This window comes from Ambystoma mexicanum, unplaced genomic scaffold (genome assembly GCF_040938575.1).
Source record: "Ambystoma mexicanum isolate Mex_15411 unplaced genomic scaffold, UKY_AmexF1_1 Mex_scaf3, whole genome shotgun sequence".
NCBI lineage: Eukaryota > Metazoa > Chordata > Amphibia > Caudata > Ambystomatidae > Ambystoma > Ambystoma mexicanum.
In genome coordinates, this window is record NW_027182444.1 from 13,958,276 (window position 1) to 13,974,717 (window position 16,442).

A 16,442-nucleotide genomic window follows, 5' to 3' on the forward strand; every position below is an offset into this window, starting at 1 on the left:
ACATCTCTTGCTATAGGAAGGGTCTCAGGATTGGAATGGGTAGGAGTTGGATATTACTTTCTTGCTATAGGAAGGGTCTCATGTTTGGAATGGGAAGGAGTTGGATATCACATATGCTATAGTTAGTGTCTCAGGTTTGGAACGGGAAGGAGTTGGATATCACATCTCATGTTATAGGAAGGGTCTCAGGTTTGGTATAAGCATTAAGATATCACATCTCTGCTATCGGAAGCGGCTCAGGATTGGAATGGGAAGGAGTTGGATATCCTATCTCATGTTATAGGAAGAGTCTCTGGTTTGGTATTAGAATCATTGAGATATCACATCGCATGCTGTAGGAAGGGTCTAAGGATTGGAATGGGATGGACTTGGATATCACATCTCATGTTATAGGTAGGCTCTCAGGTTTGGTATAAGCATTGAGATATCACATCTCATGCTATAGGGAGGGTCTCAGGATTGGAATGGGAAGGAATTGGATATCACATCTCATGCTATAGGAAGGGTCTCAGATTTGGTATAAGCATTGAGATATCACATCTCATGCTAAAGGAAGGGTCTCAGGATTGGAATGGGAAGGAGTTGTATATGACATCTCAGGCCATGACATCTCAGGCCATAGGAAGGTTCTCAGGTTTGGTATAAGCATTGAGATATCATATTGCATGCTGTAGGAAGGGTCTAAGGATTGGAATGGGAAGGACCTGGATATCACATCTCATGCTATAGAACGGCTCTCAGGTTTGGAAAGGGAAGGAGTTGGATATCACATCTCATGTTATAGGATGGATCTCAGGTTTGGTATTAGAAGTATTGAGATATCACATCTCATGTTATCGGAAGGATCTCAGGTTTGGTATTAGAAGTATTGAGATATCACATCTCATGCTATAGGAAGGGTCTCAGGATTGGAATGGGAAGGAGTTGGATATCACATCTCATGCTAAAGGAAGGGTCTCAGGTTTGGTAGAAGCATTGAGATATCACATCTCATGCTATAGGAAGGGTCTCAGGATTGGAATGGGAAGGACTTAGATATCACATATCATGCTAAAGGGAGGGTCTCAGTTTTGATATTAGAAGCATTGAGATATCACATCTCATGCTATCGGAAGTGTCTCAGGATTGGAATGGGAAGGAGCTGGATATCACATCTCATGCTAAAGGAAGGGTCTCAGGTTTGGAACGGGAAGGAATTGGATATCACATCTCATGTTATAGGAAGGGTCTCAGGTTTGGTATAAACTTTGAGATATCACATCTCTGCTATCGGAAGTGTCTCAGGATTGGAATGGGAAGGAGTTGGATTTCCCATCTCATGTTATAGGACGGGTCTCAGGTTTGTTATTGGAATCATTGAGATATCATATTGCATGCTGTAGGAAGGGTCTAAGGGTTGGAATGTGAAGGAATTGGATATCACATCTCATGCTATAGATAGGCTCTTAGGTTTGGAAAGGGAAGGAGTTGGATCTCACATTTCATGTTAGAGGAAGGATCTCAGGTTTGGTATTAGAAGCATTGAGATATCACATCTCATGCTATAGGAAGGGTCTCAGGATTGGAATGGGAAGGAGTTGGATATCACATCTCATGCTATAGGAAGGGTCTCAGGTTTGGTATAAGCATTGAGATATCACATCTCATGCTATAGGAAGGGTCTCAGGATTGGAATGGAAGGAGTTGGATATCACATCTCATGTTATAGGAAGGATCTCAGGTTTGGTATTAGAAGCATTGAGACATCACATCTCATGCTATAGGAAGGGTCTCAGGATTGGAATGGGAAGGAGTTGAATATGACATCTCATGCCGTAGGAAGGGTCTCAGGTTTGGTATAAACATTGAGATATCACATCTCTGCTATCAAAAGGGTCTCAGGATTGGAATGGGAAGGAGTTGGATATCCCATCTCATGTTATAGGAAGAGTCTCAAGTTTGGTATTAGAAGCATTGAGATATCACATCTCATGCTATAGGAAGTGTCTTAGGATTGGAATGGGAAGGACTTGGATATCACATCTCATGCTATAGGTAGGGTCTCAAGTTTGACATTAGAAGCATTGAGATATCACATCTCATGCTATAGGAAGGGTCTGAGGATTGGAATGGGAAGGAGTTGGATATCACATCTCCTGCTATGGGAAGGGTCTCAGGTTTGGTATAAGCAGTGAGATATCACATCTCATGCTATAGGAAGTGTCTCAGGATTGGAATGGGAAGGAGTTGGATATCACATCTCATGTTATAGGAAGGATCTCAGGTTTGGTATAAGCATTGAGATATCACATCTCTGCTATCGGAAGGGTCTCAAGATTGGAATGGGAAGGAGTTGGATATTCCCATCTCATGTTATAGGAAGGGTCTCAGGTTTGGTATTAGAAGCATTGAGATATCACATCTCATGCTATAGGAAGGGTCTCAGGATTGGAATGGGAAGGACTTGGATATCACATCTCATGCTATAGGGAGGGTCTCAAGTTTGATATTAGAAGCTTTGAGATATCACATCTCATGATATCGGAAGGGTCTCAGGATTGGAATGGGAAGGAGTTGGATATCACATCTCATGATAAAGGAAGGGTCTAAGGTTTGGAAGGGGAAGGATTTGGATATCACATCTCATGTTATATTACGGGTCTCAGGTTTGGTATTAGAAGCATTGAGATATCAAGTCTCATAGTATAGGAAGGGTCTCAGAATTGGAATGGGAAGGAGTTGGATATCCCATCTCATGTTATAGGAAGAGTCTCTGGTTTGGTATTAGAATCATTGAGATATCACATCGCATGCTGTAGGAAGGGTCTAAGGATTGGAATGGGATGGACTTGGATATCACATCTCATGCTATAGGTAGGCTCTCAGGTTTGGAATAAGCATTGAGATATCACATCTCATGCTATAGGAAGGGTCTCAGAATTGGAATGGGAAGGAGTTGGATATCACATCTCAAGCTATAGGAAGGGTCTCAGTATTGGAATGGGAAGGACTTGGATATCACATCTCATGCTATAGGAAGGCTCTCAGGTTTGGAAGGGGAAAGAGTTGGATATCTCATTTCATGTTAGAGGTAGGATCTCAGGTTTGGTATTAGAGGCATTGAGATATCACATCTCATGCTATCAGAAGGGTCTCAGGAATGGAATGGGAAGGAGTTAGATATCACATCTCATGCTAAAGGGAGGGTCTCAGGTTTGGAAGGGGAAGGATTTGGATATCACATCTCATGTCATAGGAAGGATCTCAGGTTTGGTATTAGAAGCATTGAGATATCACATCTCATGCTATCGGAAGGATCTCAGGTTTGGTATTAGAAGCATTGAGATATCACATCTCATGCTATCAGAAGAGTCTCAGGATTGGAATAGGAAGGAGTTGGATATCACATTTCATGCTAAAGGGAGGGTCTCAGGTTTGGAAGGGGAAGGATTTGGATATCACATCTCATGTTATCGGAAGGATCTCACGTTTGGTATTAGAAGTATTGAGATATCATATCTCATGCTATAGGAAGGGTCTCAGGATTGGAATGGGAAGGAGTTGGATATCACATCTCATGCTATAGGGAGGGTCTCAGGATTGGAATGGGAAGGACTTAGATATCACATATCATGCTATAGGGAGGGTCTCAGTTTTGATATTAGAAGCATTGAGATATCACATCTCATGCTATCGGAAGTGTCTCAGGATTGGAATGGGAAGGAGCTGGATATCACATCTCATGCTAAAGGAAGGGTCTCAGGTTTGGAACGGGAAGGATTTGGATATCACATCTCATGTTATAGGAAGGGTCTCAGGTTTGGTATAAGCATTGAGATATCACATCTCTGCTATCGGAAGTGTCTCAGGATTGGAATGGGAAGGAGTTGGATATCCCATCTCATGTTATAGGACGGGTCTCAGGTTTGTTATTAGAATCATTGAGATATCATATTGCATGCTGTAGGAAGGGTCTAAGGGTTGGAATGTGAAGGACTTGGATATCACATCTCATGCTATAGATAGGCTCTTAGGTTTGGAAAGGGAAGGAGTTGGATATCACATTTCATGTTAGAGGAAGGATCTCAGGTTTGGTATTAGAAGCATTGAGATATCACATCTCATGCTATAGGAAGGGTCTCAGGATTGGAATGGGAAGCAGTTGGATATCACATTTCATGCTATAGGAAGGGTCTCAGGTTTGGTATAAGCATTGAGATATCACATCTCATGCTATAGGACGGGTCTCAGGATTGGAATGGAAGGAGTTGGATATCACATCTCATGTTATAGGAAGGATCTCAGGTTTGGTATTAGACGCATTGAGACATCACATCTCATGCTATAGGAAGGGTCTCAGGGTTGGAATGGGAAGGAGTTGGATATCACATCTCATCCAATAGGAAGGGTCTCAGGTTTGGAATGGGAAGGAATTGGATATCACATCTCATGTTATAGGAAGGATCTCAGGTTTGGTATTAGAAGCATTGAGATATCACATCTCATGCTATAGGAAGGGTCTCAGGATTGGAATGGGAAGGACTTGGATATCACATCTCATGCTATAGGTATGGTCTCAAGTTTGACATTAGAAGGATTGAGATATCACATCTCATGCTATAGGAAGGGTCTCAGGATTGAAATGGAAGGAGTTGGATATCACATCTCATGTTATAGGAAGGATCTCAGGTTTGGTATTAGAAGCATTGAGACATCACATCTCATGCTATAAGAAGGGTCTCAGGATTGGAATGGGAAGGAGTTGAATATGACATCTCATGCCGTAGGAAGGGTCTCAGGTTTGGTATAAACATTGAGATATCACATCTCTGCTATCAAAAGGGTCTCAGGATTGGAATGGGAAGGAGTTGGATATCCCATCTCATGTTATAGGAAGAGTCTCAAGTTTGGTATTAGAAGCATTGAGATATCACATCTCATGCTATAGGAAGTGTCTTAGGATTGGAATGGGAAGGACTTGGATATCACATCTCATGCTATAGGTAGGGTCTCAAGTTTGACATTAGAAGCATTGAGATATCACATCTCATGCTATAGGAAGGGTCTGAGGATTGGAATGGGAAGGAGTTGGAAATCACATCTCCTGCTATGGGAAGGGTCTCAGGTTTGGTATAAGCAGTGAGATATCACATCTCATGCTATAGGAAGTGTCTCAGGATTGGAATGGGAAGGAGTTGGATATCACATCTCATGTTATAGGAAGGATCTCAGGTTTGGTATAAGCATTGAGATATCACATCTCTGCTATCGGAAGGGTCTCAAGATTGGAATGGGAAGGAGTTGGATATTCCCATCTCATGTTATAGGAAGGGTCTCAGGTTTGGTATTAGAAGCATTGAGATATCACATCTCATGCTATAGGAAGGGTCTCAGGATTGGAATGGGAAGGACTTGGATATCACATCTCATGCTATAGGGAGGGTCTCAAGTTTGATATTAGAAGCTTTGAGATATCACATCTCATGATATCGGAAGGGTCTCAGGATTAGAATGGGAAGGAGTTTGATATCACATCTCATGCCATAATATGGGTCTCAGGTTTGGTAGAAGCATTGGGTTATCACATCTCATGCTATCGGAAGGGTATCGGGATTGGATTTGGAAGGAGTTGGATATCCCATCTCATGCTATAGGAAGGGTCTCAGGTTGGAATGGGAAGGAGTTGGATATCACATCTCATGTTATAGGAAGGGTCTCAGGATTGGAATGGGAAGGACTTGGATATCACATCTCATGCTATAGGAAGGCTCTCAGGTTTGCAAGGGGAAAGAGTTGGATATCACATTTCATGTTAGAGGTAGGATCTCAGGTTTGGTATTAGAAGCATTGAGATATCACATCTCATGCTATCAGAAGGATCTCAGGTTTGGTATAGAAGCATTGCGATATATCTTATGCTATCAGAAGAGTCTCAGGATTGGAATGGGAAGGAGTTGAATATCACATCTCATGGTAAAGGGAGGGTCTCAGGTTTGGAAGATAAGGATTTGGATATCACATCTCATGTTATAGGAAGGATCTCAGGTTTGGTATTAGAAGTATTGAGATATCACATCTCATGCTATCGGAAGGATCTCAGGTTTGGTATAGAAGCATTGAGATATCACATTTCATGATATCGGAAGGGTCTCAAGATTGGAATGGGAAGGAGTTGGATATCACATCTCATGATAAAGGAAGGGTCTAAGGTTTGGAAGGGGAAAGATTTGGATATCACATCTCATGTTATAGGAAGGATCTCAGGTTTGGTATTAGAAGTATTGAGATATCACATCTCATGCTATCGGAAGGATCTCAGGTTTGGTATAGAAGCATTGAGATATCACATTTCAAGCTATAGGAAGGGTCTCAGGATTAGAATGGGAAGGAGTTTGATATCACATCTCATGCCATAATATGGGTCTCAGGTTTGGTAGAAGCATTGGGTTATCACATCTCATGCTATCGGAAGGGTATCGGGATTGGATTTGGAAGGAGTTGGATATCCCATCTCATGCTATAGGAAGGGTCTCAGGTTGGAATGGGAAGGAGTTGGATATCACATCTCATGTTATAGGAAGGGTCTCAGGATTGGAATGGGAAGGACTTGGATATCACATCTCATGCTATAGGAAGGCTCTCAGGTTTGCAAGGGGAAAGAGTTGGATATCACATTTCATGTTAGAGGTAGGATCTCAGGTTTGGTATTAGAAGCATTGAGATATCACATCTCAAGCTATCAGAAGGATCTCAGGTTTGGTATAGAAGCATTGAGATATCATATCTTATGCTATCAGAAGAGTCTCAGGATTGGAATGGGAAGGAGTTGGATATCACATCTCATGGTAAAAGGAGGGTCTCAGGTTTGGAAGATAAGGATTTGGATATCACATCTCATGTTATAGGAAGGATCTCAGGTTTGGTATTAGAAGTATTGAGATATCACATCTCATGCTATCGGAAGGATCTCAGGTTTGGTATAGAAGCATTGAGATATCATATCTTATGCTATCAGAAGGGTCTCAGGATTGGAATGGGAAGGAGTTGGATATCACATCTCATGCTAAAGGGAGGGTCTCAGGTTTGGAAGGGGAAGGATTTGGATATCACATCTCATGTTATAGGATGGATCTCAGGTTTGGTATTAGAAGTATTGAGATATCACATCTCATGTTATCGGAAGGATCTCAGGTTTGGTATTAGAAGTATTTAGATATCACATCTCATGCTATAGGAAGGGTCTCAGGATTGGAATGGGAAGGACTTAGATATCACATATCATGCTATAGGGAGAGTCTCAGTTTTGATATTAGAAGCATTGAGATATCACATCTCATGCTATCGGAAGTGTCTCAGGATTGGAATGGGAAGGAGCTGGATATCACATCTCATGCTAAAGGAAGGGTCTCAGGTTTGGAACGGGAAGGAGTTGGATATCACATCTCATGTTATAGGAAGGGTCTCAGGTTTGGTATAAACATTGAGATATCACATCTCTGCTATCGGAAGTGTCTCAGGATTGGAATGGGAAGGAGTTGGATATCCCATCTCATGTTATAGGACGGGTCTCAGGTTTTTTATTAGAATCATTGAGATATCATATTGCATGCTGTAGGAAGGGTCTAAGGATTGGAATGCGAAGGACTTGGATATCACATCTCATGCTATAGATAGGCTCTCAGGTTTGGAAAGTGAAGGAGTTGGATATCACATTTCATGTTAGAGGAAGGATCTCAGGTTTGGTATTAGAGGCATTGAGATATCACATCTCAGGCTATAGGAAGGGTCTCAGGATTGGAATGGAAGGAGTTGGATATCACATCTCATGTTATAGGAAGGATCTGAGGTTTGGTATTAGAAGCATTGAGACATCACATCTCATGCTATAGGAAGGGTCTCAGGATTGGAATGGGAAGGAGTTGGATATCAAATCTCATGCTATAGGAAGGGTCTCAGGATTGGAATGGGAAGGAGTTGAATATGACATCTCATGCCGTAGGAAGGGTCTCAGGTTTGGTATAAACATTGAGATATCACATCTCTGCTATCAAAAGGGTCTCAGGATTGGAATTGGAAGGAGTTGGATATCCCATCTCATGTTATAGGAAGAGTCTCAGGTTTGGTATTAGAAGCATTGAGATATCACATCTCATGCTATAGGAAGTGTCTCAGGATTGGAATGGGAAGGACTTGGATATCACATCTCATGCTATAGGTAGGGTCTCAAGTTTGACATTAGAAGCATTGAGATATCACATCTCATGCTATAGGAAGGGTCTGAGGATTGGAATGGGAAGGAGTTGGATATCACATCTCCTGCTATGGGAAGGGTCTCAGGTTTGGTATAAGCAGTGAGATATCACATCTCATGCTATAGGAAGTGTCTCAGGATTGGAATGGGAAGGAGTTGGATATCACATCTCATGTTATAGGAAGGATCTCAGGTGTGGTATAAGCATTGAGATATCACATCTCTGCTATCGGAAGGGTCTCAAGATTGGAATGGGAAGGAGTTGGATATTCCCATCTCATGTTATAGGAAGGGTCTCAGGTTTGATATTAGAAGCATTGAGATATCACATCTCATGCTATAGGAAGGGTCTCAGGATTGGAATGGGAAGGACTTGGATATCACATCTCATGCTATAGGGAGGGTCTCAAGTTTGATATTAGAAGCTTTGAGATATCACATCTCATGATATCGGAAGGGTCTCAGGATTGGAATGGGAAGGAGTTGGATATCACATCTCATGATAAAGGAAGGGTCTAAGGTTTGGAAGGGGAAGGATTTGGATATCACATCTCATGTTATATTACGGGTCTCAGGTTTGGTATTAGAAGCATTGAGATATCAAGTCTCATAGTATAGGAAGGGTCTCAGAATTGGAATGGGAAGGAGTTGGATATCCCATCTCATGTTATAGGAAGAGTCTCTGGTTTGGTATTAGAATCATTGAGATATCACATCGCATGCTGTAGGAAGGGTCTAAGGATTGGAATGGGATGGACTTGGATATCACATCTCATGCTATAGTTAGGCTCTCAGGTTTGGTATAAGCATTGAGATATCACATCTCATGCTATAGGAAGGGTCTCAGAATTGGAATGGGAAGGAGTTGGATATCACATCTCAAGCTGTAGGAAGGGTCTCAGTATTGGAATGGGAAGGACTTGGATATCACATCTCATGCTATAGGAAGGCTCTCAGGTTTGGAAGGGGAAAGAGTTGGATATCTCATTTCATGTTAGAGGTAGGATCTCAGGTTTGGTATTAGAGGCATTGAGATATCACATCTCATGCTATCAGAAGGGTCTCAGGAATGGAATGGGAAGGAGTTAGATATCACATCTCATGCTAAAGGGAGGGTCTCAGGTTTGGAAGGGGAAGGATTTGGATATCACATCTCATGTTATAGGAAGGATCTCAGGTTTGGTATTAGAAGCATTGAGATATCACATCTCATGCTATCAGAAGAGTCTCAGGATTGGAATAGGAAGGAGTTGGATATCACATTTCATGCTAAAGGGAGGGTCTCAGGTTTGGAAGGGGAAGGATTTGGATATCACATCTCATGTTATCGGAAGGATCACACGTTTGGTATTATAAGTATTGAGATATCATATCTCATGCTATAGGGAGGGTCTCAGGATTGGAATGGGAAGGACTTAGATATCACATATCATGCTATAGGGAGGGTCTCAGTTTTGATATTAGAAGCATTGAGATATCACATCTCATGCTATCGGAAGTGTCTCAGGATTGGAATGGGAAGGAGCTGGATATCACATCTCATGCTAAAGGAAGGGTCTCAGGTTTGGAACGGGAAGGATTTGGATATCACATCTCATGTTATAGGAAGGATCTCAGGTTTGGTATAAGCATTGAGATATCACATCTCTGCTATCGGAAGTGTCTCAGGATTGGAATGGGAAGGAGTTGGATATCCCATCTCATGTTATAGGACGGGTCTCAGGTTTGTTATTAGAATCATTGAGATATCATATTGCATGCTGTAGGAAGGGTCTAAGGGTTGGAATGTGAAGGACTTGGATATCACATCTCATGCTATAGATAGGCTCTTAGGTTTGGAAAGGGAAGGAGTTGGATATCACATTTCATGTTAGAGGAAGGATCTCAGGTTTGGTATTAGAAGCATTGAGATATCACATCTCATGCTATAGGAAGGGTCTCAGGATTGGAATGGGAAGCAGTTGGATATCACATCTCATGCTATAGGAAGGGTCTCAGGTTTGGTATAAGCATTGAGATATCACATCTCATGCTATAGGACGGATCTCAGGATTGGAATGGAAGGAGTTGGATATCACATCTCATGTTATAGGAAGGATCTCAGGTTTGGTATTAGACGCATTGAGACATCACATCTCATGCTATAGGAAGGGTCTCAGGGTTGGAATGGGAAGGAGTTGGATATCACATCTCATCCAATAGAAAGGGTCTCAGGTTTGGAATGGGAAGGAATTGGATATCACATCTCATGTTATAGGAAGGATCTCAGGTTTGGTATTAGAAGCATTGAGATATCACATCTCATGCTATAGGAAGGGTCTCAGGATTGGAATGTGAAGGATTTGGATATCACATCTCATGCTAAAGGAAGGGTCTCAGGTTTGGTAGAAGCATTGAGATATCACGTTGCTGCTATCGGAAGGGTCTCAGGATTGGATTGGGAAGGAGTTGGATATCCCTTCTCATGCTATAGGAAGGGTCTCAGGATTTGAATGGCAAGGAGTTGGATATCACATCTCATGCCATAGGAAGGGTCTCAGGTTTGGAATAAGCATTGAGATATCACATCTCTGCTATCGGAAGGGTCTCAGGATTGGATTGGGAAGGAGTTGGATATCCCTTCTCATGCTTTAGGAAGTGTCTCAGGTTGGAATGGGAAGGAGTTGGATATCACATCTCATGTTATAGGAAGGGTCTCAGGATTGGAATGGGAAGGATTTGGATATTACTTTCTTGCTATAGGAAGGGTCTCATGTTTGGAATGGGAAGGAGTTGGATATCACATATGCTATAGTTAGTGTCTCAGGTTTGGAACGGGAAGGAGTTGGATATCACATCTCATGTTATAGGAAGGGTCTCAGGTTTGGTATAAGCATTGAGATATCACATCTCTGCTATCGGAAGCGGCTCAGGATTGGAATGGGAAGGAGTTGGATATCCCATCTCATGTTATAGGAAGAGTCTCTGGTTTGGTATTAGAATCATTGAGATATCACATCGCATGCTGTAGGAAGGGTCTAAGGATTGGAATGGGATGGACTTGGATATCACATCTCATGTTATAGGTAGGCTCTCAGGTTTGGTATAAGCATTGAGATATCACATCTCATGCTATAGGGAGGGTCTCAGGATTGGAATGGGAAGGAATTGGATATCACATCTCATGCTATAGGAAGGGTCTCAGATTTGGTATAAGCATTGAGATATCACATCTCATGCTAAAGGAAGGGTCTCAGGATTGGAATGGGAAGGAGTTGTATATGACATCTCAGGCCATGACATCTCAGGCCATAGGAAGGTTCTCAGGTTTGGTATAAGCATTGAGATATCATATTGCATGCTGTAGGAAGGGTCTAAGGATTGGAATGGGAAGGACCTGGATATCACATCTCATGCTATAGAACGGCTCTCAGGTTTGGAAAGGGAAGGAGTTGGATATCACATCTCATGTTATAGGATGGATCTCAGGTTTGGTATTAGAAGTATTGAGATATCACATCTCATGTTATCGGAAGGATCTCAGGTTTGGTATTAGAAGTATTGAGATATCACATCTCATGCTATAGGAAGGGTCTCAGGATTGGAATGGGAAGGAGTTGGATATCACATCTCATGCTAAAGGAAGGGTCTCAGGTTTGGTAGAAGCATTGAGATATCACATCTCATGCTATAGGAAGGGTCTCAGGATTGGAATGGGAAGGACTTAGATATCACATATCATGCTATAGGGAGGGTCTCAGTTTTGATATTAGAAGCATTGAGATATCACATCTCATGCTATCGGAAGTGTCTCAGGATTGGAATGGGAAGGAGCTGGATATCACATCTCATGCTAAAGGAAGGGTCTCAGGTTTGGAACGGGAAGGAATTGGATATCACATCTCATGTTATAGGAAGGGTCTCAGGTTTGGTATAAACATTGAGATATCACATCTCTGCTATCGGAAGTGTCTCAGGATTGGAATGGGAAGGAGTTGGATTTCCCATCTCATGTTATAGGACGGGTCTCAGGTTTGTTATTGGAATCATTGAGATATCATATTGCATGCTGTAGGAAGGGTCTAAGGGTTGGAATGTGAAGGACTTGGATATCACATCTCATGCTATAGATAGGCTCTTAGGTTTGGAAAGGGAAGGAGTTGGATCTCACATTTCATGTTAGAGGAAGGATCTCAGGTTTGGTATTAGAAGCATTGAGATATCACATCTCATGCTATAGGAAGGGTCTCAGGATTGGAATGGGAAGGAGTTGGATATCACATCTCATGCTATAGGAAGGGTCTCATGTTTGGTATAAGCATTGAGATATCACATCTCATGCTATAGGAAGGGTCTCAGGATTGGAATGGAAGGAGTTGGATATCACATCTCATGTTATAGGAAGGATCTCAGGTTTGGTATTAGAAGCATTGAGACATCACATCTCTTGCTATAGGAAGGGTCTCAGGATTGGAATGGGAAGGAGTTGAATATGACATCTCATGCCGTAGGAAGGGTCTCAGGTTTGGTATAAACATTGAGATATCACATCTCTGCTATCAAAAGGCTCTCAGGATTGGAATGGGAAGGAGTTGGATATCCCATCTCATGTTATAGGAAGAGTCTCAAGTTTGGTATTAGAAGCATTGAGATATCACATCTCATGCTATAGGAAGTGTCTTAGGATTGGAATGGGAAGGACTTGGATATCACATCTCATGCTATAGGTAGGGTCTCAAGTTTGACATTAGAAGCATTGAGATATCACATCTCATGCTATAGAAAGGGTCTGAGGATTGGAATGGGAAGGAGTTGGATATCACATCTCCTGCTATGGGAAGGGTCTCAGGTTTGGTATAAGCAGTGAGATATCACATCTCATGCTATAGGAAGTGTCTCAGGATTGGAATGGGAAGGAGTTGGATATCACATCTCATGTTATAGGAAGGATCTCAGGTTTGGTATAAGCATTGAGATATCACATCTCTGCTATCGGAAGGGTCTCAAGATTGGAATGGGAAGGAGTTGGATATTCCCATCTCATGTTATAGGAAGGGTCTCAGGTTTGGTATTAGAAGCATTGAGATATCACATCTCATGCTATAGGAAGGGTCTCAGGATTGGAATGGGAAGGACTTGGATATCACATCTCATGCTATAGGGAGGGTCTCAAGTTTGATATTAGAAGCTTTGAGATATCACATCTCATGATATCGGAAGGGTCTCAGGATTGGAATGGGAAGGAGTTGGATATCACATCTCATGATAAAGGAAGGGTCTAAGGTTTGGAAGGGGAAGGATTTGGATATCACATCTCATGTTATATTACGGGTCTCAGGTTTGGTATTAGAAGCATTGAGATATCAAGTCTCATAGTATAGGAAGGGTCTCAGAATTGGAATGGGAAGGAGTTGGATATCCCATCTCATGTTATAGGAAGAGTCTCTGGTTTGGTATTAGAATCATTGAGATATCACATCGCATGCTGTAGGAAGGGTCTAAGGATTGGAATGGGATGGACTTGGATATCACATCTCATGCTATAGGTAGGCTCTCAGGTTTGGTATAAGCATTGAGATATCACATCTCATGCTATAGGAAGGGTCTCAGAATTGGAATGGGAAGGAGTTGGATATCACATCTCAAGCTATAGGAAGGGTCTCAGTATTGGAATGGGAAGGACTTGGATATCACATCTCATGCTATAGGAAGGCTCTCAGGTTTGGAAGGGGAAAGAGTTGGATATCTCATTTCATGTTAGAGGTAGGATCTCAGGTTTGGTATTAGAGGCATTGAGATATCACATCTCATGCTATCAGAAGGGTCTCAGGAATGGAATGGGAAGGAGTTAGATATCACATCTCATGCTAAAGGGAGGGTCTCAGGTTTGGAAGGGGAAGGATTTGGATATCACATCTCATGTTATAGGAAGGATCTCAGGTTTGGTATTAGAAGCATTGAGATATCACATCTCATGCTATCGGAAGGATCTCAGGTTTGGTATTAGAAGCATTGAGATATCACATCTCATGCTATCAGAAGAGTCTCAGGATTGGAATAGGAAGGAGTTGGATATCACATTTCATGCTAAAGGGAGGGTCTCAGGTTTGGAAGGGGAAGGATTTGGATATCACATCTCATGTTATCGGAAGGATCTCACGTTTGGTATTAGAAGTATTGAGATATCATATCTCATGCTATAGGAAGGGTCTCAGGATTGGAATGGGAAGGAGTTGGATATCACATCTCATGCTATAGGGAGGGTCTCAGGATTGGAATGGGAAGGACTTAGATATCATATATCATGCTATAGGGAGGGTCTCAGTTTTGATATTAGAAGCATTGAGATATCACATCTCATGCTATCGGAAGTGTCTCAGGATTGGAATGGGAAGGAGCTGGATATCACATCTCATGCTAAAGGAAGGGTCTCAGGTTTGGAACGGGAAGGATTTGGATATCACATCTCATGTTATAGGAAGGGTCTCAGGTTTGGTATAAGCATTGAGATATCACATCTCTGCTATCGGAAGTGTCTCAGGATTGGAATGGGAAGGAGTTGGATATCCCATCTCATGTTATAGGACGGGTCTCAGGTTTGTTATTAGAATCATTGAGATATCATATTGCATGCTGTAGGAAGGGTCTAAGGGTTGGAATGTGAAGGACTTGGATATCACATCTCATGCTATAGATAGGCTCTTAGGTTTGGAAAGGGAAGGAGTTGGATATCACATTTCATGTTAGAGGAAGGATCTCAGGTTTGGTATTAGAAGCATTGAGATATCACATCTCATGCTATAGGAAGGGTCTCAGGATTGGAATGGGAAGCAGTTGGATATCACATTTCATGCTATAGGAAGGGTCTCAGGTTTGGTATAAGCATTGAGATATCACATCTCATGCTATAGGACGGGTCTCAGGATTGGAATGGAAGGAGTTGGATATCACATCTCATGTTATAGGAAGGATCTCAGGTTTGGTATTAAGACGCATTGAGACATCACATCTCATGCTATAGGAAGGGTCTCAGGGTTGGAATGGGAAGGAGTTGGATATCACATCTCATCCAATAGGAAGGGTCTCAGGTTTGGATTGGGAAGGAATTGGATATCACATCTCATGTTATAGGAAGGATCTCAGGTTTGGTATTAGAAGCATTGAGATATCACATCTCATGCTATAGGAAGGGTCTCAGGATTGGAATGGGAAGGACTTGGATATCACATCTCATGCTATAGGTAGGGTCTCAAGTTTGACATTAGAAGCATTGAGATATCACATCTCATGCTATAGGAAGGGTCTGAGGATTGGAATGGGAAGGAGTTGGATATCACATCTCCTGCTATGGGAAGGGTCTCAGGTTTCATATAAGCAGTGAGATATCACATCACATGCTATAGGAAGTGTCTCAGGATTGGAATGGGAAGGAGTTGGATATCACATCTCATGTTATAGGAAGGATCTCAGGTTTGGTATAAGCATTGAGATATCACATCTCTGCTATCGGAAGGGTCTCAAGATTGGAATGGGAAGGAGTTGGATATTCCTATCTCATGTTATAGGAAGGGTCTCAGGTTTGGTATTAGAAGCATTGAGATATCACATCTCATGCTATAGGAAGGGTCTCAGGATTGGAATGGGAAGGACTTGGATATCACATCTCATGCTATAGGGAGGGTCTCAAGTTTGATATTAGAAGCTTTGAGATATCACATCTCATGATATCGGAAGGGTCTCAGGATTGGAATGGGAAGGAGTTGGATATCACATCTCATGATAAAGGAAGGGTCTAAGGTTTGGAAGGGGAAGGATTTGGATATCACATCTCATGTTATATTACGGGTCTCAGGTTTGGTATTAGAAGCATTGAGATATCAAGTCTCATAGTATAGGAAGGGTCTCAGAATTGGAATGGGAAGGAGTTGGATATCCCATCTCATGTTATAGGATGAGTCTCTGGTTTGGTATTAGAATCATTGAGATATCACATCGCATGCTGTAGGAAGGGTCTAAGGATTGGAATGGGATGGACTTGGATATCACATCTCATGCTATAGGTAGGCTCTCAGGTTTGGTATAAGCATTGAGATATCACATCTCATGCTATAGGAAGGGTCTCAGAATTGGAATGGGAAGGAGTTGGATATCACATCTCAAGCTATAGGAAGGGTCTCAGTATTGGAATGGGAAGGACTTGGATATCACATCTCATGCTATAGGAAGGCTCTCA